Consider the following 25,537-nt stretch of genomic DNA (forward strand, 5'->3'; position numbering starts at 1 on the left):
GCTGTGTGGGCAGCCTCTGAGACGATCCTAGTGACCCCGTCTCCTGCTTCACGTGCCCCTGTACCCCTTCCCACATCTAGTGACCCCCTCTAGTGAACAGAACGCGGCAGGGGGGACAGGTGTCACTTTCAAGAGTAGGTTGTAAATGACTATGTCTCTGCGTTGGGAGCTCTCCCTCCCTTTCTCGCTTGCTCACTCTGAGGGAAGCCAGCTGCCATGCTGGGAACTGTCCTGTGGAGGGGCCCACACGGCCAGGGACTGAGGGGGGCCTCTGGCCACAGCCCCTGAGGAACTGGGGTTCTTAGTCTAATAGCTGGCAGGGAGCTGGATTCGGCGGTAACCAGAGTGAGCTTGGAAGCCGGTCTCCCCCAAGTGAGCCTCCAGGAACAGCTTGACCCCAGCCTTGGAGAGACCTGAGACAGAGGTCCCCGCTCAGCTGTGCTGATCCTTGGCCTACAGAAACTGAGGGAACAAATGCTTATTGCTTTAAGCTGCCAAGGTTTGGGGTAATTGGTTACACATCAGCAAACAGAAAATACACGGGTTGTACATCCTTAAGCAGTGATTTAGTTCCTTACACTCAGTTTCTTCACGTGTAAAAATGGGGATAACACCACCTACTCCAGAGCTGTTGTGAGAATCAAACGATATGATGCAAATAAAAGCTATTTGTACCGTCTAAAGTGAGCCGCAAGTCAGACGCCCTCTCCAGACACATCCTAGTTCAGAGGGAGCCTTCTCAGCCTTAGTCGTTTAATATCAAGTATCCTGAGCTCCTAGAGTTAGTGAGCTAGAGGTATATGGCCAACGTCATGATATCCGCTGGGATGATCCCGTAGTGCCCAGCTGTGCATTTCATTAATTTAACATTAAATGCCTGTAAACAGTTCTCTTTTTTCATGTGTCAGCTGATAATTAACTCCTGTAGTAAAAATCACAGCATCCTCAATGGCTGTTTTGGTTCTCTACTTATGTCAAACCTAAGGGCTGCTTTTCTCAAAGGCATTCACAGAAAGAGAAAGGAGAATGCGTCCCCTACTCAAGGCCTTGGCACCGACCCTGCCTGGACCCCGGGCCACGGACTGGGTAGAACCATTGTGGTGGCAGCAGACGTTCAGTGGAGGCCTCTCCTTGCCCTGCCTTCCGCTAACTCAGGAGGGTTTGAAGAGCTGTAAATGTGGACTCAGTCCCCATGGAGCTCACCATCTAATGGGAGTGATGGAGCCTGGAAAGCTCCCTGTGCACCGGACCAGGAAGTGTTATATTCTCATTATGTATGTATGTAGACAGCATATTCTACAGTCTTCAGAAGTGGAGAAATAACCGGGATGGACCCCAAGAATTGAGGCATGTTCACTTTCTCTATAACATGGAAAAAATTGTGAGGCAGGATAGTTAGATAGACCTTTTAAAAATTTACAGTGGTTCCTATCTCTTTTATTATCTCATAGTATTTAAAAAAAATCAATCATTTCTTCAAAAATTATATTTTGGCACCTTTTACTGGCAAAACACTATGCTTAATGTTGTGGGACATGAAATTTGTGAGAAAAGACTCTGCTCCAAGAGAGAAAATAATAATAATACCACCACCACCACACAAGTTATTGAGTGCCAGGCGTTGTATTAAGATCTTCGATACATCATCTCCTTTTATCATCACAAAAACTTTAGTAAGAAGATCAAATATTTCCATCAAAGATGAGGACTGAGGCTCAGGAAGGCGGAGCAATTTTTCCAGGGATGTACAAGTAAAGGTGTCACAGCCAGGACCTGAGTGGTCTGTGCATCCCCAGCCCCTTCTTCTGCCCCTCACCTCCTCCCAGCCTGTCTTTACTTTGGTTGCTGGGAGCATCAAGTGCCACTTTATAAAGGATTTTATGGTTCTGCAAAAGCATCTTATTTACTTTCATGACAAATGCTGAAATCAGTGTTCTCCCCATTTCTAGATGAGAAGATGAGGCTCAGGCAGTTGAGGTGACTTGTCCAGAGTCAGTGAACGAGTGTGTGCAGACCTGAGGTTCAGCGTGAGGGACAGCGCACAAGAGCGTTACAAGGCAGGGTGGGATCCAGGCCAGGTCAGAGGCAGCCTGTCAGGCGCTGGTGGAGCCAGGAGAGGGATCCTGTGGGAGGAACTGAGGGGCCATCGGAGAAAATGTGTCCCTAAGGATGGAACAGCTGGCAGCGGGGTGTCCAGAGGCTGTTTCTGCGGACCAGGGTGAGGCGTCCAGGTTGAGGAAGGGGTGTTTTGCTGAGGCTCCAAAGACCCGGGTGCCAGCCCTGAGATGGAGGTGCCTCCGGGATGGAGGCCAGTTCCCTGTCCTCTTAGGGCCTGCTCCCTCCTGTGTGCCACGGGGTGACTGTGCTTACGTGGCCCCACAGCGTCGTAGTGAGAGCTGAAGGGACAGTGCAGGCGTGGTGTCAAGTCAGAAAGCACTGTACAAATATCAAACCTTGTTATCCTGATTTAGACAAGACGAGCTTCAAGCTCATAGTCTTGAAGAACTTGCCAGGACCACACAGGAAGGCTGGCAAGACCCCGGGGTCAGTACCAAGCCCCTGAGTGACCAGCGGCCACCGCAGGCCCTGAGCCTCCGTCTTTGTTTGGAGAGGCGCCAAGGGCTGACTTTCTGTCGGGGGGATGCGCCGCTTTCTGGGACCATGAGGAACCAAGCTGAGCAAAGAGAGGACCCACTCTGCACATCCACTGGTCTGAGCGAGGCGGAGGGAAGAGGTTTCTCAGGCTGGGCTTAGGTCCAGGCCCCGTGCTCGGAGAGGCCAGGCAGGTCACCCTCTCTGCACCCAGCTCCCACCTGTCAGAACAGTTCCCCTGACACGTGGCTCCGGGCAGAGCACTCAGACTTCTCTATGGTAAAGCCCGTGGACTCTCCTCGATGTCTTCAAATACATAAAAGAAACTGAGCAGGCTTACCAAAGAGAGTACTTACACTGAGATGCACTTCTCAAAATGTGAAAGTAATACATGTATGCTTCCTTATTAAAGGATTAGATTAAGCAGGAGGTCTAACAACTACTGTGATTTTTAAGTAGAGATAAGCACAAATGACATTTCAAGACATTCGTCACAGCTGTAAAATAATAATATAAAAATATGCAATTTCTATTGGTGAAAAGTTACAGATATTCCTAAATGCTACCAATGTTGCCAACATTTATAGTTGACAAATTACATTTCAATTAGAGGTAGTGAAATAAAAATGTCACCTTTTCCTAACCAAATCTGTGTACCTCCTCCTCTTCCCACCCCCAGATGCTATCCAGAAGCCTTTAGGACCAGGACTAAGAATTCCTGCTTTAGAGGAGATTAAAGAAGGCTTTTGAGTGGAAGACAGTAAGTTGTGAAGGAAATAACACTTATGATTGCACTAATGTTTATTTTTTCATTTATTAGTAATATATTTACCATGTTCAATTATACTTCACTGTAGATATTCATTATATTATTTAATTATTCTCACCATAAATATTAGTAAAATGAACGGCTGGACAATTACGAAGCAAATGTTTGCTTTTAAGTCTCAAATTTATCTCAAACACTTACCTTAATGGATTAACACTCTGTGCCTCAGTTTCCCCAGATCATGGATGATGAGGGTAACAGTAACAAAGAATACAATGTAAGCGTCAAGAATACGATGTTTGGAGTCTGAAATAAATTATTTCCAGCACCACCACACACCAGCTGGGTGGTCATGGGCAAATTACTTGACCTTTCTATTCCGTATTAAATACACGAAGTAGGAGTAATGATGTCAACTTTTGAGGGCTGTTGAGAGGATCAGATGAGATGATACATATACGTACGGAATTTGGTGCCTCATCTAGCATATTCCACGTGCTTAGTTAGTGGTTGCTGTTGCTGCAACTACAGTTATGACGAGCACTTATCACAGGGCATCGTGGCTATCCAGGGAAACGCCCGGGGAACGACGACCAGCTACAGGCTCCTTCCTGGCGAATCCTCAGGTAGACTTCCAGGTAAGGAGATAGAATCAAAACCTGTGCCACACTTCGGGACCATCCATCTTAACTCAAAAATGGCACAGGGAACAGCCCTCGTGTGAATAGAGAGGGCTCGCCTTTGGTGTGTTTGACAAAATAGATTGTCCGCCTTGGAGCGTCTCTTATCACCTGTTCAGAGGACCTTCGACTTTTTGTTGCGCCTTCTTCTAGGATCCAGGGTCTCTGGCGTCCAGCCTTCTCCCCCTGTCATTCCGCCGTGCAGCTCAGGCAAGACAGGAAGGGAAGGGATTGCACTGATGAGGCCTCCTCTGTGCGCTGGGCACTATTCTGCTCTTCTTAGGTGGTGAGTGCTCCCAATCTTGGCAGCTTTTTAAGTTTTCTGTGCTTCATTCTTTCAAGGTCCTGCTTTTTAGGCCATATCTCCCTAATTTGAACCAATCAATAATACTGAGGTTTTGAGGATGACTCAGCTTGCAATCTGCTGGATAAAATACATCTGTATCTTAACAAGCTTTAATATCAATACTGAGATGGTGTAAGGCTATACAGGTGGACCCATGTAGACCTGGGTCGCATCTTGGATTTGCTGTATCCTAGCTGTGTCACCTTGGGCAAGGCAGCGACCTCTCTGAAACCATTCTTTACTTGTAAACTAGGAACGACAATAGCTACTTACCGTTCTGTTAAAATTATGAAATAAGATTTTGTTTATAAAAAGCTTACAACACTATAGATGTTTAAAATGGTAATTTTTACCATTAATAAGAACAATGGGACTTTCAGTTTATTGGAGGACGTTTGATATGAGATTGGAAGGACGTTCAGATGCCTCTTGTCACCTTATGTGGGATCCTGTTTATTTGTTAACACCTGGTGTTTCTCCCACACTGAAAAGATAAACACACTTCAGTCCCTTCATGAACACAGAACTCACCAGGAAAATTTTACCAAACTAATCTTCATATGCAGTTGGAAATGGGGCAAGAACTAAAACACAAATATATACCTATCCTGGGTAATGTGCCCCCTTTTGCTCTGGAAGTCTTCCTAAACATCTGGGCATCCTGTAACAAGAACAAAAATCAAAGTAAGGCCAGCACATAGACTCGAAAATGACTGAGGGCTTCCAGCCTTTTTCCCTCTTCAACTCACAAAGGCTTGAAGACGCAGTCAGTGTAGCCTCTGGGTCCTCCTTAAAGTTTGGGGCTCTTCAGCTGTGGAATCCTAATTACTCTCCTGGATCCTCGCCCAGAGCAAAGCTCTGGTTTCGAATTCTCTGGACGGCAGCCATGGTAAGACATTTGCTACTGCCAGCGTGTAGAGGAGAAACATGGAAAATACTGCTCAGGGAAGAACATAATCGAGCGTCTCTAGGATACCTCAGCCAGGAGGCAGCTTTGTCACCAGCTTCTCAGGATGGAGAAACCATGCCCTCTGCTCCCCACTTGGCTAATCTTCACTAGTATTGCAGAATGGAAAAGAGCTTCTAGAGACTGAAGAACAATCTGGGAGAACCATAGTTCATGAATTTAAGAACAGTGTCTCAATCTGCATTTTCTATCCTGTGGGGCTCACGTGTTTCCACGTGCTTAGGAAAGTGTCTACTGGGATCCAAGCGTGCCATCTGTAACACTCAGTTCCATACTGTGGATGCCATTTTTTTTTTTTTTAAATTTTTGAATTTTAGGTGCAGAGCTTTGATTTAATCAAATACCTCTCTTGATTCATGGCACACTACTATGCTTGATCCCACAAGATCCCTTTCTTGTTTTATTTCAGTTTCCCCTTTATCCCCCATCTTCCATTACTATGCCTTATCATCAAGTAGGCACCTCCTCTAAGATGTTTAACATGTGTTCTTAATATCATGTGTGTATCTGTGAGAAATATTTAGTGGTATTTTGTGTATGTGTGTGCGTTTAGCTTACATAATAGTGTCTCATTAGATTTCTTTCTTACTCAATACTGTGTTTTAACGTATACTCACTAAATCATCACTTCTGACAGCTACGTGGTATTCCATCTGATAATGGACAGTTCTTTGCTGTTACAAATAATGCTGCTGTGTACATTATTCTATGTGGTGCCTTATGAGTCTCTGCAAGAATTTTTCAGGCATGTTCCCAGGAGAGAGACTGCTGTACTGTAGGGTCCTAAGAGCTGCCAGAATACCTTCCAGAACGACTGTCCCAGTTCCCACTCCCACCAGCTATGCATGTGGATTCCTGTTTTTCCCAACTTGTTGAAAACTTGGAGTCCTCTAATTCTTAAATTTTTGCCAATTGAGTATTAAGTGGCCTAATATTGTTTTAATTTTTATCTCTCTTACTACGGCTGAGGTTGAGGATCTCTTTAACTTGAGTCATTCAGGTTTCCCCTCTTGTGTATCGCCTATTCATATCCTTTACTCACTTTCCTACTTTTTTCAATGATTAATAGGAATTCCTTTTATAATCTAAGTATTAATTCCATTGATTTTAAACTTTGCAACTTCTTTTGTTAGTATGGTACACATCTATTAATCCTGTCTATTGTGCCCATGTTGAATAAAAATCTTTAATGTTTATATAGTCAGATCCAACAATTTTCTACCTTATAGTTTGTGCTTATAGAATTTTGTTTAAAAAAATCTTTTTCCACCCTAAGATCATATTTTCTCCCACTAGCTTTAAAGTTTCTCATTTTGGTCTTTAAGCCATCTGGAGTTCATTGTATATATGGCATGAAGTAGGAATGTTTTTCTTAATAAGTGAGCCAGCTTTCTTAGCAGCATCTACGAAATAATTTATGTATTCCCTGTCTCTGACATATGTCGTTTCCTTACACACATGCTCTGTTCCTGGGCGTTCTTATCTGTTCCATGTTTTGTTTGTCTGCTGTTGTGTTGGTGTATACTATTTTGTTTGCTCTTTGTGTGTGTATGTGTTTGCATGCACACAAAATTGAAAACTATTAGTTAAACCTAATTCTTCAATGTAGACTTTAGAATCAGTTTGTCAAGTTTCTCAAAAATTTCTGCTGGAGTTTATATTGGAATATATTGATATATAAATAAATTTAAGGGAGAACTGACAAATTTATAGTTTCAAATAATTCCATTCATTTATTCATTATTCATGTCTTCTTTTGTGTCTTTTAATAGAATTTAAAAGATTTATCCATAAAATTTTGTGTGTTCCTTGTTTTTTCGATTCCTAGAAACTTTAGCGATTCTTGACATTATGAATGGCATCTCACTTTCTATCACAGTTTCTTGTTGGTTATTGATAGCGTAAATTGAATTTGCATCTGGCAGCCTTGCTAAACTCTTATTAGCTTAGTGGTCTATTATGCTGTGGGATTTTCAATGTATATCTGACTCCTTTTATTAGATGGTACCCAGAAGTGAGATGCATGCCTACTCTTTACATTTTTCATCACTAAGTCTCCTTAAACCTTTGCCATGCTGGCTAACACCATAATGGAAATCCTGGCCATCATTTTTTCAGTATCTACCATGCCAGATACTACCCTAAGAACTTTACATGTTCTGTTTTACTTGATCCTCACAAACAACACTATTTTATTTTATTTATTTTTTCTGAGGAAGATTAGCCCTGAGCTAACGTCTGTGCCAATCTCCTTCCACTTCATATGTTGGATGCTGCCATAGCGTGGCTGACGAGTAGTGTAGGTCCATGCCCAGGATCCAAACCTGCGAACCATGGGCTGCCAAACTTAAACACTACGCCATGGGGCCAGCCCCCTATTTGATTTTGCTTTTATCCATACTTTACAAATGAAGAAATGGGGCTAAGACAGCAAGTCGTCTCAGATCACACAGCCAGTAAGAGACTGAGACACGACCAGGTATCTTGACTCTAAAGCCCAAGCCGTCTACACTGGTGCTTCCCTAAGTTTACGCCTCAGACCTGTTTACAATGGCTAGGTAAAATCTAGACTACTTACCTATACACACATTTTCAATGAAAAATGTGTACTGTTTTACAATTTTACCTATGCTGTGTTTGTTCTGATTATATTTGACTCTAATTTAATATAATCTCTAATATAAATATGGTAAATATATTTATATTAATTCTAATAATAAAAAAATAAAAATTGTCTCCAATAGTAAATGCAAAATTGAGAGCTGGCATTTTGCGTGTTTTTAATTTATTTTTATGATCATTATTTTTATTGTGTTTTATAAAAATATCAATTGATGGCATTTTGAAAATGAAAAACACTGGTTCTTTACCACTGATCGTTTGAGAAGCATTGATCTAGAGTACTTGTCCTTTATAAAGGTGTCTCTTGCTGACTTAAGTGCCTAAAGATGCAAATAGGTGGAACGAAAGTTACAAACCCGTCTATATTTGGGTGCCTAGTGGCCTCAATTGTTTTAAGTAGGGGATTTGTATTTCTGAGATGCTCCGGTTGAATGAGAGCCATCCTGAGAAAGCCCTTTCCTACTAAGAATTCTTCTAATGTCCCCCCTCAGCCCTCTCTGCTATTTCAGACCTCAGTGTCCATTGAAACTAACAGTCAAGAATCTACGTCTGACTCTGGAAATACCAAGCAATATCTGAGCTCTGTGCTGGGGAAAAGATTTGTATTCTAATAGGAAACTACCAACCTTTAGAGTCAACTTTCCCCATTTTAGAAAAAGACAATATTGAGTTTGAGCATGACAGTATCTGGAGGTTAATTATGCAGTTGTTGACAATGTTAATGAAACTGTCTTATACAGAATACTAAAATACAGTATTTGAACATAGATTGAAGTATTTAAGCCATTGGCACATGTGAGCTTGTATAGTAACATTGAGATACGTCATCGAATCTGTGAAGGAATATATGCTATCTGTAGAGGAATACAGACCAAAAACAATTTAAGATCAAATCACATTTCTTAGAAAAAGTTGTGTAGGATAGTCTTCTGACATCATTCAATGTGATGGGCAATTAAACAAATTTATAATCTGGTTGCCTTTACAAAAAAATTACTATCTGGTTGTGTTTTTGAGTGTATAATGTCACCATAGTTGAGCTTAATAATTAGTAGAGCTAGCAGAAGTGATACGGCTTTTACATTTGGATTTTAACTTTGTTGTGTGTCACTTGCACAAAGATTTTCATAGCAGTCCTTTTAGCTAATGGGAAAAAGTCCAAATATTTAACAATAAGAGAATTTTTAGCAAGCTAGCTTTATAAGTATAATGAAATACTTATCACATAATCTTTAAAAATAAGTAAGTAAAATATATTAATATATAACAATGGCTCTACAAAAGGATATTGTGTAAATCATAAAATAAAAAAATGAAATACATACACAAATTACAACTGCATAAAAATATGCTTATGTATTCAAAGAAAGAATTGGAATTTAGCCAGATGAAATTTATTGTTTTTTATCTTTAAGTTTATGATAAATAAATATTGAAAAGTACATTCTTATGTTGCAATTTTAAGAAAATCACATGAATGTACAGATAGTTTATGTCAATTTAGGAACTTTCATAACTCTCAGATAGTGGTAATAAAGAGTACATAAAAATGAAAGAAAGAGAGTGTTTTAAAGAACCATCTGGATCAGGGGTCAGCAAACCATGGCTCAGGACAAATCCAGCTGCTAACTGTTTATGTAAATAAGAGTTTGCTGGAACACAGCCACACCCATTTGTTTAAGCCCTGAGTGCTTTCCAGCTACAAAGGCAAAGTTGAGACCATTTGGCCTGAAATCCTAAAATATTTATTATGTGGCCCTCTTCAGAAAAAGTGCTGACTTTCCATATATGATAAACCCACAGCTAACTTCATACTCTATGGTGAAAAGCGGAAAGCTTTTCCTCTAAGATCATAAACAAGACAAGGATGCCTACTCTTGTCACTTTTATTCAACATAGTATTGGAAGTCCTAGCTGCAGCAATCAGATAGGAAAAAGGAATAAAAGCCATAAAATTGGAAAGGAAGAAGTAAAACTGTCACTATTTGCAGGTGACATGATACTATATATAGAAAACCCTAAAGCTCCACCAAAAAACTATTAGAACTAATAAATGAATTCAGTAAACTGAGGGATACAAAACTAATATACAGAAATTGGTTGCATTTCTGTACACTAATAATGAACTATCAGAAACAGAAATTAAGAAAATAATCTCGTTTATAATTACATCGAAAAGAATAAAATACCTAGGAATAAATTTAGCTAAGAAGGTGAAAGACCTGTATTCTGAAAACTATAAGATATAAGACAACAGAAATTGAAGACAACATGAATAAATGGAAAGATACACTGTGCTCATGGATTGGAAGAATCAGTATTGTTAAAAACTCCATACTACCCAAAGCAATCTACAGATTCAGTGCAAGCCCCATCAAATTAACAATAGGATTTTTCACAGAACCAGAACAAAGAATCCTAAAATTTGTATGAAACCACCAAAGATCCCAAACAGCCAAAGCAACCTTGAGAAAGAAGAAGAAACCTGGAGGTATCCCACTCCCTGAATTCAAACTATACTACAAAGCTATAATAATCAAAACAGTATGGGACTGACGCAAAAATAGACACATCAATCAATGGGATAGAATAGAGAGCCAAGAAATAAACCCACACATATTTAGTTGGTTAATTTATGAAAAAGGAGGCAAGAATATACAATTGGGACAAAACAGTCTCTTCAATAAATTACATTGGAAAAACTGGACAGCTACATGTAAAAGAATGAGGGGGCCGGCCCCGTGGCTGAGTGATTAAGTTTGCGCGCTCCGCTTCAGCAGCTCAGGGTTTCTCTGGTTTGGATCCTGGGTGCGGACATGGCATCGCTCATCAAGCCATGCTGAGGCGGTGTCCCATATGCCACAACTTGAAGGACCTACAACTAAAACATGCAACTATGTACTGGGGGGATTTGGGGAGAAAAAGCAAAAAGAAAAAAAAGAAGATTGGCAACCGTTGTTAGCTCAGGTGCCAATCTAGAAAAAAAAAAGAAAAAAGAATGGAACTGGACCACTTTCTTACATTGTATACAAAAATAAATTCAAAATGGCTTAAAGACTCGAATGTAAGACCTGAAACCATAAAGCTCCTAGAAGAAAACATAGGCAGTCAGCTCTTTGGCATTGGTCATAGCAATATTTTTTTGTCTCCTCAAGCAAGGGCAACAAAAACAAAAATAAATCAATGGGATTACATCAAACTAAGAAGCTTTTGCACAGTGAAGAAAACCACCAACAAAATGAAAAGGCAACTGAATGGGAGAAGATATTTGGAAACCATATATCCAATAAAGGATTAATATTGAAAATATATAAAGAACCTACACAACTTAATATCAAAAAAACAAACAACCCAATTAAAAAATGGGCAGGGGACTTGAATAGACATCTTTCCAAAGAAGACATACAGATGGCCAACAGGCACATGAAAAGATGCTCAGCATCACTAATCATCAGGGAAATACAAATCAAAACCACAATGAGATACCATCTCACAACCAACAGAATGGCTTTTATCAAAAAGACAACAAATCACAAGTGTTGGCAAGGATGTGGAAAAAAGGGAACCCTCCTACACTGTTGGTGGGATTGTAAATTGGTGTGGCCACTATGTATAGTGTTCTATATACTCTACAGAGTATAGAGGTTCCTCAAAAAATTAAGAGAACTAACATATGACGCAGCAATTCCATTTCAAGGTATTTATCTGAAGAAAACGAAAGAGATATATTTATCCCATGTTCATTGCAGCATTATTTACAGTAGCCAAGACTTGGAAACAACCTAGGTGTCCACTGATAGAGAAATGGATAAAGACGATGTGGTGTATATATATACACACACACACACAATGGAATATTACTTAGCCATAAAAAGAATGAAATCTTGCTATTTTTGACAACATGGATGGGCATAGAAAGTATTATGCTAAGTGAAATAAGTCAGAGAAAGACAAATGCCATCTCATTTCATTTATATGTGGAATCTAAAAAACAAAACAAATGAACAAACAAAACAGAAACAGATGCATAGATGCAGGAAACAAACTGCTATTTAACAGACGGCAGAGAGGTTGGGAGGCAGATGAAATGGGTGAAGAGGATCAAGAGGTACAAACTCCTAGTTATAAAAAATAAATGTCATGGGGATGTAATGTACAGCATGGAGAATATAGTCGATAATGTTGTAATAACTTTGTATGGTGACAGATGGTTACTAGACTTACTTTGGTGATCATTTCATAATGTGTATAAATATCAAATCACTATGATGTACACCTGAAACTAAGAGGCTAGAGTATGTCAATTATACTTCAGTAAAAAAAAAAAAGAAAAGATGCCGATTCCTAATTTAGATTATTGCTTGAGGAGATATGAATTAGAATCTATTCTCATTCATGGGATTTCCATTTAAATAACAGATATGGAGGAAAGACCCAAAACTGCTTCAAATGATTTAGGTCTCAGTCTGTAAAGTGTGACTGATTGATTACAGGACCAAAAAGTCCTGGGAAACAACCACGATACTATTTTGAGTCTTGAAAAATTTTAGAGCACAGGCTTTTATGTCTAAGGAAAATGATCAACCATAAGTTGCCAGAGCTATAAGACCTGAGTGTAGAGTAAATGTGAATGAATAGAACCTAAGTGACAGCCTGGGTCAGCTGGACCTGTCAAGGATCCCATAGGAGCTTGTTTCTGCCTCCTCTTCAGGTCATACAGTGTTTTTATGGCAGCATGTTATTAAAAAAGAAAAACCTGGGGCCAGCCCAGTGGAGTAGTGGTTAAGTTCACGTGTTTCCCTTCAGTGGCCTGAGGTTTGCCAGTTGGGATCCCAGGCACAGACCTATGCACCATTCATCAAGCCATGCTATGTCAGGCTTCCCACATATAAGCTAGAGGAAGATGGGCACGGATGTCAGCTCAGGGCCAATCTTCCTCAGCAAAAAGAGGAGGACTGGCAGCAGATGTTTACTCAGGGCTAATCTTCCTCAAAAAAAAAAAAAAAGTCATGGCAAAAGGAAGAAACATAAATTGTAGAAATAAGTCCCGATGTATCTTTAAAATTACAATAAATGTGCACAGTTTAAAAAAAAGAAAAAGAAAGAAAAAGTTGGTCTACAAGTTTCCTGAAGGTGTCAGAGTAAGAATGAGTCTCAAGCGAAACGAACACGCAGAAGCAGGGGGAGCTGCAAATGCCGCTTCTAGAGAGGACTGCCTGTGCTCGCAGGCATTCTGTTTCCTCTGCTGCATCATCTGCGTCCCCCTCCCTCCCTTTCCTCACCTGAGAAGATGGTTTTCTGTCTTGGACTGCAGGTAAATGGCTTGTTCCAAAGTGGATTTATATTTTATATCCTGGAATAGGTCATTCAGAAACTTTATAGCTGATTGTCCCTTTGTCCTAGAATCCTAGAAAATGTGTCAGCCTGCTTCCAGAACAACAACTAACTCTGCTTTGAGGTTGCCTCTGTGGATACAATTTTAATCTTTTGCGGAAAAAAATAGGTTTATCAGTTTAGTAGCTGGAGAAGGAAATTCATGGTTTTAGTAGTTTCTGCAGTGAGATGAAAGACACTTTGTGAGCTCTTCTTTTTTGCTGATCACCTCTCCAAGTGACCACAGTAAACCTGTATTCATAACAAGACAGAATTCCAGAATACTTCCTATGTACTATGTGTGTACTATATACTAGAATGCTAGACTGCAGGACACTTACTGGGCAGGTACACACACGTGTGAGCACGCACTGCAGTTGAGAACAGCCCCAGAAAACGTGGCACTGAGGACAAGAGAGGAAGAAATCTGAGGAGTGTGGCCAGCAGTGGGGCTAGAGATCCTGTTACATCAGAGAGGATGTTTTGATGTCCCTTTCTCCTCTTCTGTGCCTGTCCTCTTCTTTTTATCCTCCTTTGTCAATCTCTTCCCCAAAGCATCCCCAGCCAGCAGCTGGAATGCTCATATCAATTCTCCTGTGACTGAAGAAAGCTTTCTGATTATTTTACACTAAAGTGTCAGTGACTCAGGTACGATCCCTCTCAAGGATATTTACATTACAAAGAAAATAAAAAGAACCAAGAGAAGAGGTTCTTTGACCCATCACTGAGCAGACAAAGCTCAGGAGAGAAGCTAGGGGAAAGCGAGAGCGGGCTGGAGGGCGAAGGTGATGAGTGTTGAAGCTAGTTTGGCGCCAAACCCTAAAGCGAAGTTCATTTGGCGCCCTCGCCTTTCTTAACCTTTACTGTGCCCTCGAGCTGGCAGTTCCTTCTCAGTGTTACCACTTGCCTGCTGGCCTTGGTCTAGAGCTTTCTTATCCTCTGCCTTCAAAAGATACCAGCACTGACATAACCTTCACCTACGCTTTTTTTTTTTTCTTTCTTCTTTTCAGGTCCTGCCTCTCTCTTTCTCTGAGAAAAGAATCTGTGCCGAAGCTTTAGTGAGTAATAAATTTCTCAGTGGAGTTTCTCAAACAGGGCATTTGAATCTTAAAAGGAGCCAAAGAAATGGTAGAATTTCAAAGAAAACTTTAAAACTGCACTCCCCACCAAATGTGTACCTGAAGTCAGTCCTGGCCCTAAGCCCACCTTGCTCCTAAGTATCCTTGTGTCCTCCTCTCGGGATCTTTTTAGGAACCACAATAGTTTAGAGCTACAGAACCTATAAATTGTCTTTGTGTATGTTTATATGATATTTGCTAAAGCCTACAGAAGCTGAACTTTAAATTTATAAATAACATTAAAGTTATCTTTCTAGTAGCTTTAAGCTGATATTTTGTGTTTTTGTCTTTTGGTCTGGATTCCTGGTCCAGATTCTCTGACATATAGAGTTATATGAGATAGTTGGGAGCAGGAGTGGGGAAATACACAAAGGGAAAGAATCAGCGGATGGTTGAGTTTTACTAAAAAAGTCTCCTGGACACGAGATTGAAGGATTTCGTTGTGTTACTTAGTACAGATGGATTGCTAGACAGAGCCCATGCAGCCTGTTTCTTTTCTCCTAGTTACCATTATTCTCTTGATGGCAACTACCATAATTGCAGGGCTTTTTTCCCATGAAGAAAGAGAATCCGGTAACTGAAAACACATTGGGTGAAAACTTCTTTTTCTCTTGCAACAGTGGGAAGAGCTTTTGTACGGGCTAAAGTTAACTGTGAATCTCGTTCCTGTACCAAATCTCCTCGCTGGTGTCCGTGGAGGGAGATGCCATAAGCTCTTTTTAGATTTGTTTGGAGGTTAGGAGTGGACCAGACAGTTACTTCAAGTGGTAGAAAAAGTTAGTCAGAGAATAATTTATGGTGTTTGCTTTATCATAATTGTCATAACAGTTATCTAAATATGTATAATATGAACATACAAAACCAAAAAGAAGTCATAGATCCAGTAGGTGGCCAAGAAGAGCCTTACATCTGTGCTTCTGACTCTTCTGGGCCCCATTGTCAGGAATGTCTTAATGGGCTACTGTTCCTCATGGGCCTCTACACGGGACCACACCAGGCCCTTCTGGTTGACAGACAGCACAGTCAGATAACCAGTTCCTCTTAGTACAGAGTGAAGCAGGGAGACCCTAGCAAACTAGACAATATGCTCAACATATTTGGAAAATTTTCACTAGAAGAAAACAATGCTTGTTGATTTTTCTTTATGACCTAAGATTTCTGATTGTTATTCTGCCCCTCTTTCCTGTCTCAACCTGTAGACAGACCTGCGCCATCACCATGAAATCAAGTCACTCTTTACCTTCCTTCTTTGCCTGGTGCTCTGAAACTCACACAATGATAAAGCACAGAGAAGAGTTATTATTGTCAATCTATTTTTTTCAGATCTAAACATGGTAATAGGACCAGCAAGTCCTCCTCCTAGGGGACCTTGTCAAACTCTTGAGTACTCCTAAACAGCGTCAGGAGTCAAACCACCGGCGAAAGGCCATCAGGCCCGCCTCTTTTGAAAGTTGTCTCTTGGCAAGGGAATTTGTCACCTGCTTGTGGAGGTCATTGAGTTCCTTCATGTAACTTCTTCTTCAAAAGCATGCCATGATTCTTCTAGCACAAGTTCTCTTTCTAAAGATATTTCCTCTGATGTAGCCACTTCTACTAACTATCTACAACTTGTTTAAATTTTACAACCTCTATTCTCTGTCATTTTTTGCATAGCAGCAATGGGAATGTTAATTACCGTGTATTTATAGTCAATCTCTTGACTGTTATACTAATTCATGCATCCATTCAACAATTCATTCAATAAATATTGATAAAATCACACTTGTGCTCTGCACTGTGATAAAGATACTAAAATTGAATTAGACTAAAATTGTGTTGAATTGAATTTTGGAAATAGATACTGGTGATGGTTGCAGAACATTGTGAATGTAACTAATGCCACTGAATTGTATATTTAAAAATGGTTAGAACGGAAAAGTTTCCTACATATTTTTTTTGCCATAATAAAAAATGCTTTTTCAAAATAAAAAAACTCAATAGGATACTTTTTAGTAAGAAAGACCGACATACAATAAAGTGTTATTGGTGAGAAGACAGAAGGATGTAAAAGGCACACTGGCTGCAAAGGCGGAAGCTCTGACCTCCATCTAACTGGCTATTTGTTTCTGTTTGTTGTCTTTTTAGCCATGGTGCTGGTTAGGGAGGGCTGCTAGAGCTGAGGGTTCACAGATGAGCAGTTCTTCTCCAGGAGCCAGACGCTCAGGCTTCCCTCAAACCCTGGATTCCCTTATGAAGGCAATGACATTGAAGAGCAGTAGAAACCTTGAGTAGCTTAGTCCTAAAGGCAGCAGTTCTTTCTAATAGGATTCACTTGTCCTGCCCAGGGCCCAGACAAGAGAAGCATCCAGGGTACCAAGTTTAAGGAGGCTCAGGACAGGCAAGTGCTGACTCTGTGCTTGCATGACCCTGAAAAGGAGTGACCTCCTTAAATGTCCACACCGCATCGTAGTACTTAGCATCCTGTTCTGCCCTTGCCTGCTTACTTGCCTGCCTCTCTTTATAGACCGTAAACTATGTCTTGTACATCTTTGGATCTCCTGGGGCTGGTTCAAAGTATGGCACATATCACTCAATAAATGGTGGTATGCCTTAGTAAGCATTTTTAAAATAAATAAATGATGGCAGCAATCCACCGCATATCCTAGGGCCAAGCTCTTCAGCCTATGTCTTCTCCTTGACTCCAATCTCTGTCCTGTCCAGCTGAAGTTTATTCCAGGATCATATTCCCTGAAGACCTCCCAGTAGACACTTCCTCTGCGCCTCTGGAACCCTGCCCATCCTCATCTTTTTCCAGTTTTTTGTTGTTGTTGTTTTTTATTTTCCTCCTTGTGATTGATTTTGAACAGCTGCTCTGTCTTCAAGTCTGCTGAGTTTTCCCTAGGGTCTAATCCACTGTTAATGTCACTCAGCAAAATTTTTATTTCGGATATTGCATTTTTTATCTCTAGAAGTTCCATTTGGTTCTTTTTTATGTCTTCTATTTATCTCTTCACTATGTTTGGATTTTTTTTACATCCTTAAGCATATGGAACATATTTATCGAAGATGTTTCAAGGTCCTTGTTCGTTAGTTTCATCATCTCTGTCATTCCTGGATCTCCTTCTGCAAACTGATGTGTCTCCTGGGCGTGGGTCACATTTTCGTGCTTCTGATGGCTGGAAGTGGAAGACAGTCCTATTTCCTTTCTACGCTTTCTTCAATCTGTTCTTTCAAGCACATCTGAATATCTCTTGATGACAGAACTTCCCGCTCGCCTCCCTCAAGTCCACCCTTCTCTTAATCCCTTCCTCTCCCAGGACCAGGAGGAGGGATTAGAGCTGACTTTGCCACACTGTTCTTTCTTGGTCATGGTTCACGGTGTGACCCACAGACTTTAAATTCTGTGCTCAAAAACTGAATTAATATAATAATAATAATCATCTTACCCTTGAAATTTATCTTCAAATATCCTTAATTACTCAAAATTGGGATTCGTTCTAGCGCTTGCTGTGATGTGCCACTCTCCTTGCTGACTGAAATATGTATTTCCCCAGCTGCTGAGAATGTTGATGGCAAACAGCCCTGAGCTATCAGACCACCTCAGAATTGCCTGGGCTGAAGAGAGTTGCCTTGCCGAAGGTTATGCCACTTTCTTGGGCTAGTCTTGGTTCTATGAACGACTAACTCAGAAGTATAAAATTCCAGCCTCTCCCCAAATTCGGGCCTCCTCTGAAGGGCCATCTCAGTTTCAGAGCTCTCTGTAGGATTGGCTGCGGCCTTCATGGAGACTGCAACAGAACCCAACTTCTTTCTCTGGCAAACCCTGCTCCCTCCCTTTCCCTTTGCTTCCTTTCCCTTCCCTTCCCTTCCCCAAGTGTTAATGCCAAGCGCTCCCTCCTAAACCTCCTGCACACAATCTGTGCCTTGGAGTCTGTTTCCTGGGAAACCCAACCTGCAACAGTCATGCTAGGCATCTCAATGTCATTTGTGTCCTCATCCAATTCAATATAAAGCTATATAGATTCCAAGCTTTATAGTACCTATAAATATGTCTTTTTCTCAATAAATCGGTTTTCTGCTCTTAAATCTGTTCTCTCAAGCCACTCCCTCCCACACTGCTTTTCTTCAGACTCTCACGTAACTCTCAACAGTGCTACTCCTGTACCTATTCTTCTCTCCTCTGGTCTGACCCTCTTCCAACTCATCATTCAAGACTGCTCCCAGATGGATCTTTCCAGAATGTAAACATAATCTAGCAAATCATTCATTTCCTAAGGACTTTCAATGACTCCCCATGGCTGACATTCGTTCATTCATTCAGTCAGTCAGCCAGCATTTGTTGAATGTCCACCATGTGCCAGGGACTGTAATAAGCTCTGGGGATACAAAGTTGAACAAAATGAACAGGGTCCCTGCCCTCATGGAGCTTACAGTAAAGGAAACATAGAAACGGCACATGAGGTAAATGGGCAGAAGCACAGAGGGCTTACAATCTGGTAAAGGGGAAAGACACAGATCGAACAATCGATCATACCAGTCAAACCAAAATAACATCCGTGACAAACTCCACGTAAAAGATGTTTGTGGTGCTATAAGAATTTATAGGAGAAGTTTGACCTAATCAATCACAGACGCCAAGGAGAACTACCCGAAGAAGTGGCTTTTTGGGTAAAACTTAAGTTCTTTAGCTTGGAGCAGAAAACTCTTTATATTCTGACCTCAAGCTCCCATTATAGCTTCCTCTCCCGTCAGCTCATTGCAGCCCACCTCCCACATCCGTCTGCCCTTCACTAAAGCTTTTTGGAGATGTCTGCACTTCTGCTTGTTCACGCCACTTGCCTTTGTTTACAACATTCCTTTTGCTGTAATTTCCTCTCTCACCCTGCTCCACCACCTTCTTAATCAAGCTATCTCCTACTGATCGTTTAAAAATAAATACAGCCATTACTCTCTCTAGGAAACATTTCCCAATGCCTCGGAATGATTTTGATGTTTCTTAGTAATATTCTTTCTCCATATTCATATCTTTATCAAGTTTAACATGATGCTTAATGCTACATATTTAAGTTTCTTGGGAGACAGGGTCTTGTTTGAGTTTATATTCTCCATGCCTAATACGGTGTGTGGCACATAACGTAAAAATGTATGACTGAATAAAGAAAATAAATGAATGAATGAATTTGCATATGTATATGACCTCACATGTCCCTTTATAAACTTAATCTAAAATTTAGCACTAAATTAGTTAAACATCAAGTATGACAAATGAAAGCCTTTGAGTAAGGAGACTTCAGGCATCCTTTAAGCTTTAAACTGAGAGGTGATCATGTAGTATTAGATTTAAATTAGTCATTTAGATGGTCAGAAACAGATTAGCCATTCATTTTCCTGTCTGATTGTCTTGGTCACCTCATCTGATGCCTATTTGATGATCCTCTCCATTTCTTTGCAAAGCATCAGCCTGCAGTCCATCCTGGAACTTATTGCAGTGGAATCAAGGTTCAAGTACTGGACTCACGCTTCCATGTGCTACAGAGCACAGCTTAATGAGACCCCAGCTGCTACATGACATCCACCAAATGTTAATTTCAAGTGGAAAAAAATAATCTGTATATCATTTAGTTCTTAGTTAGAAAAGGATTAGGAATAAACAGGATTTTCTAGATCAAATTGTCAAACTAAATGTAAATAAATCACTAAAACTAGATGGAATTCACCCAAGAACTTGAAGAAATTCAAGGGTTACATTGCGAAACTGTGGCCATTCTCCAAAAATCATTACCAACAGCTCCACAGCCAGAGATTGTCTCTCATCTATAAGACATTTTCCAACTAGGGACTGCAGAGTTGTGTCAGTTCCGTACTGAGGAAGGATATAGCATTTCTGGTAGAGGAGGAAGACTTTGGAGTCTTAAGCAAGCATAACCTCCTGAGAAAAAGGTAGCTGTCTTTTGCCAGGAAAAACCTTGGCTAACTGATTTACTTAAACTTTTTTTGGATGGTAAACTGAAACAGAGAAAAAGAGTAACCAAAAGGCAGTTTCTAATGAAATTTTCCACCAAAAAAGTATTTTAATAGTTCTAAATCCTAAAAATCAATAAAATCAGTAGGATTATTGGAGAAGCTTAGGGAAAGTGTCCAGAAACATAGACAGAAATCACCCCAAATCCTCATTTGATCCCCCATGAGAATTGTCTCACTGAAACATGAGTCTGATCATGCCTCGTCCCTGATTAAATCCTTTAGTAGTTTTTCATAGTTGACAGAAGAAAGGGTAAATATCTTAGCATGGCATGAAAGGATCTTCAACATTTGAGCTGTGTTTTCCAGCCACATCTCCTGCCACACTTCCAAAGCATTGAAATTGTTGTCTTTTGATAATTTTGCCATTTTCTTTCTTTCCTCCAAGATTTTACACATGTAGTTTCCTCTGCCCAGAATGTTCTCCTTCCCTTTTTCCTACTAACAAATTCCAGGTCATCTTTCAAAATCTGGTTCAGAAGTCAACTTTTTCATCAAGCCTTCACTACCTCGATTCCAGCTTCAGTGACCTTTAGCAAAATCTCCGTAGTCCAGCTGAACATATCTACTTAGAATTACAACATGAACGCTGGTCCAAAGAACCATCTAAAATTAAAATTCTAATAGGAGATTGTAAGAGAAAAGTGACAGAAGTGAGAGAGTCTTATGACCTTTGAAGAGGTCGTATTTTCCAACCATTCGCATCCTGATTTATTAACCAACAGATAAACAGCTTTCCTACAACCCCAGTAAGTGACTTGGGAGACAGAGTAATGCATCAAATCCATGAGCTCTGGAGCCAGGCGGACCAGGGTTATAAAGACTGAAATATGGAGCAAATTTAATATGCTAACATTTATTTCATATAATAAATGCATCCCCAAATTTAAAAATAAATTAAAAATCAGCTACATGAAAATTTAATGCATTTTGTGCTGTGTAATCCCCTTTTTTCTAGGTCCATAGATGGTGGCTAGGGGGTGAGAGAAAGTAAAAAAGAATGGGAAAACAAGAAAGGAAGTAATATCTATGGAATACTAGCATATCTATGTGCCACTTCTTCCTATCTGTTTCATTTAATTTTCAAAAGCATATGGTGAGGATAGTCTTGTGATCCTATTCCCATTTTATAGAGAGAGAGACTGAGGCTCAGTGATGATAAGATATTTACTCTCATTCTCGTGGCCAGTAACAAGAAGAGGAACATGAATTCCAATCCAGGAGTGATTGCAGTACATATTTTTGGTATTGTCGTATACTGGTATCTCACAAAACCCCACTTCCGCCCAATAAGATGAGGGGAAGTCTGCTGCAGAGTGCGGGTGGGGCTTAAGAGAAATGTTTCATGTCATACATTCTTCCCTGGAGCTTTTTCTTCTGAAAATCCTATGTAGCAGACCCAGTTAGCTTCAGGTATCAGGAAATCAGAAAGTGAATCTGATTGGCAAGCCAACTAGGGTAATTCACCTTTCCAAGGATATATAAGAGTGGGCATGTGCCACTATTCTGACCAAAGAGACAGAGGGGAAGTCTGTTTGGAGGGAGGTAATGGTCCGGGGAAAGACTTTGTTTTGCTTTTTTAAAAGGAAGCATAAGGAAAAACTACTCTTTGCTATTTTTAGATTTGTTATCGGTATGTGATACTTACAGCTGTGGCACCCATCTTGAGACGAGGAGGTCAGTCACCCTAAGAAGATACACCAGCGTGCTGAGGAAGACATGGTAGAAACATAGAAGAATTTAGGTCCTCAGTGATATCGTTGAGCTGATGAATTCACCAACCTACAACTGTTCTAACCCTGGATTTCTTTTTATGTGAGATAATATATTTCCTTGTTTAAACCATTTGGATTTGGCCTTTTATTATCTCTGCCTGAAATGTTCTAACCAATAAACCTCTTTATTCTCATATTTGCTGATAGTGGTGTCTTTTCCTTAATGTAATACATGTGTGCATGTATGTGTTGAAAGGACAATGAAGGAAGGAGAAATGCGTCTCTATTCTTCAAGAATCAAGTTCCCTACAGGAATTCTTAGAAACTTAGTGGTTTCAGTGCAAATTTTAAAAGCATAGAGAAAACTTCAAATGAGTTTTGGGGACCAGAAGTTCAAAACAGAGAAAGGACAAGGACTATATAGTAGAATGGACATATTCTCATATGGAGTGTGTATGTGTATGTCTGTGTGTGCCCATGTGTGTGTGTTTTCTCCTTCTTTATATGTTTCATTTTCATTAACTGTCCAAAGACCAAAAGACCTTGAACCAAAAGGTTTTGGGGTAGTTTCCTGTCAGGGTTATGGTTAGGGCAAAATGCAAAGGCAGTAGGAACTTCCACGTGCAACTATCTTCAAATGATATCTCCTTTCATGCTCAAAGTCAACTTGCTTCTCCACTGGGGCAGAAAATGAAAATAGAATATGTCAGAACTGGAGAGACCCCAAAGTAGACATTTGTTGATTGTCTCCTCAGAATTCCCCACACCGCTTTCTCGGCTGTCTCTAATTTCCATTTAGAGATCCGTGTATTGCCAGGGAAAATGAATCCTGGCTCTGTCCCAGTTTTGGAGCATGTATGATCTACATTAAGTCAATAAGGACATTTTCTCCCCCAGGCCACTGTGATTGCTAACGGGGTGGATTTGCTAGCTAAGCTGGTTCAACCAGGGTAAATTTCAGATTGCCTGTTGGGAATCCAGTGCAAATGCATCCCTCTTTCCTGCCACGTGAGGTAACATGCGGGCCTGAGACTTCTGGCTGCCATCTTGGAACCAGTCTCAGGATGAACTGATATCAAAACTGGGTTCTTGGTGACGTTGCTGAGACATTACATTAAACCTTATCTGAAGCCAGCCCCACTTCTGGAATTTTCCACTTCATAATCCAATACATTTTCTTTATTTTTAAGCCAAGTTGAATTTTTTTTGTCATTTACAATATAAAAACTGCTAAGTGATGCAATCTGTTAGAATTATCCAGTGCTCTCTTCTCATTTCACAACGAGAAATGAGAGAATGAGGGCCCTAGAGGGGAACTGACTTACCCAAGCTCAAACAGGTACATAGTTGCCAATGTGATGCTAGGAGACAGACTTCCTATCTCTTGATCTGTTCTTTACTCATAAACTTCTTGGCCCACAAAACTATACATTGTTTGATGTTGTTTTCTAGCTAAAGTAGGATGCCAGGCAGACTTTCACTTATGAAACTAGCGAAAACAATCTATTCTTCTCTGGGGCCACCTGGACTCTTTGGATGTGTAGCATTAAGAATTTTTTGAGTCTGTGGCATGACATCATAATGGGCCATCCTGCTTTTCTGAGGAAGATTGTTCCTGAGCTAACATCTGTGCCAATCTTCCTTTATGTTATATGTGGGACACTGCCACAGCGTGGCTTGAAGAGCGGTGTACAGGTCTGTACCTGGGATCCGAACCTGTGAACCCCAGCCCCCGAAGTGGAGCACACATACTTAACCACTACACCACCAGCCATGCCCCTCATCCTGCTTTTCTAATCTCTTAAACTTGCATGCTATTCGCATTACTGAGTGTCTCCCTTGTGGGGCTAGACACAGGCATGTGGCAAGCTCCTCAGAGTATTTCCAAGCAACCAGCAGGCAAAAAGAATACTTTGCTGAAACACAGGGTTTAAGAGCCGGTACAAGGTCGCAAATCTGATTTCCCCCTTCTGATTGCATGTTTTCCTTACTTGTACACCTGTGTGTGTGTGTACACGTGTGTACGGTGTGTGTGTGCGCGTGCGAGCGGTATGTATAGAAGAATATAATTTGAGCAGCTCTGTGACTAATCCAATTTTACTTATCCTTCCTTTTTCTTTTTTCTTTTTCATTGAGAAGACTCTTTGTACCTCTCACTCACATTCTTTCCCTCCCCACGCTTCCTTCCCTTTCTCTGTCCCTCTCATGCATCACTCTACCATGGAAAGATATGTTCAAGTCCCTCCTACTTGAAATATGTCACCATTATTTGAGAGGAGAAAATCCTCTGTTTCAGCTAAGCTTGTGTCATACGTAGTGGTTGCTATGGAAATACTCAAAGAAAATACTTGAAAAGAGATATCAAAGTGAAAACTAATCTTTTCTCCAAGCAAGGAGTATGAAATGAAATGGGTTACTCTATGAAACAATGCATTACCTGTCACTGAGGTGAATACCAGAAAACTTGCATTTTCTACCCAAAAGCTGAGATTTTATAACCATGCCAGAAAAATGCCTGCAGATTGGCACTCCACTTCCTGAAGCCCCAAAGACTCATCCATGGTCCTGCTCTTTTCACAAGGAGCCATTTCCCCAGATGGCTTATCTTCCCCCACCTTATTCTCAGAAAAATAATAGCCTTCCCCATTTCCTCAAAGCACTTAAATGTAAACTATTTGGTGTTTTTTCGTTAATTTATTTCTTCAACAATATCTGTTGAGCACCTGTGTTCTGGGCACTGTACTAGGCCCTGGAGATACCGTGGTGAGCTGCACACAAACAGAGAGGCTGTATCTTAAATTCCTGATAATGCCTGCCCTGCGGACGGGAAGGAAGGGAATGGGACTGTGCTGTTAGCAACAGCAATGTTTTATTTTTTGATAAAGTAGTTCTGAAGTAAATGTGAAAAATGTTGGCATTTTAAAAACTTTAGTTGATTACACAAGTATTTGTTGTAGTGTCGTTGGTTCTCTTTTGTATTCTTCAATATTAAAAAGTTTGTAAAAATAAATAAGAGGAATTCTGAGTGGACGTCAGACTGAAGTGTGCTGAGGAGTGAGGTGAAGGAGAGAAAAGGTGGACGGTGAGTTTGGACCATTGTTTCAAGACACTTGGCAGGAAAAGGGAGGAGAAAGATAGACTGGAAGATGGATGAGGGTTGAGTCAAGTGCTCTTTACCGGGAAAGACTTGAGCATGTTTAAAGGCTAATGGGAAAGATCAAACTGAGAGGGAAAGTCTAAATATGCAAGAGACAGAAGGGGAAACTGTTCATAAGAACATAAAGTGAAAGCATCCGAAGCAGAGAAGGGCCTGTGTTAAGATGGATAGCTTCTCTTCTACAGGCGGAAAGGAAAC

The 25,537-nt window shown here is 40.5% G+C and overlaps 2 long non-coding RNA genes across 2 annotated transcripts; one reads left to right on the forward strand and one right to left on the reverse strand.

Annotated features, from left to right (window-relative positions):
- Positions 1-1,607: 1,607 nt before the first annotated feature.
- LOC103540721 (uncharacterized) lies at positions 1,608-23,749 on the reverse strand. The gene is made up of 5 exons (XR_542306.2): positions 23,508-23,749; positions 22,116-22,175; positions 4,991-5,048; positions 3,563-4,871; positions 1,608-3,089 (listed from the first exon to the last, which is right to left on the reverse strand). It is a non-coding gene; the product is annotated as an uncharacterized lncRNA (long non-coding RNA).
- On the forward strand, positions 13,115-22,378 carry LOC139078975 (uncharacterized). The gene is made up of 3 exons (XR_011532199.1): positions 13,115-13,290; positions 14,360-14,407; positions 22,090-22,378. It is a non-coding gene; the product is annotated as an uncharacterized lncRNA (long non-coding RNA).
- Positions 23,750-25,537: the final 1,788 nt, after the last annotated feature.

The sequence above is a fragment of the Equus przewalskii genome, chromosome 23, assembly GCF_037783145.1.
Source record: "Equus przewalskii isolate Varuska chromosome 23, EquPr2, whole genome shotgun sequence".
Lineage (NCBI taxonomy): Eukaryota > Metazoa > Chordata > Mammalia > Perissodactyla > Equidae > Equus > Equus przewalskii.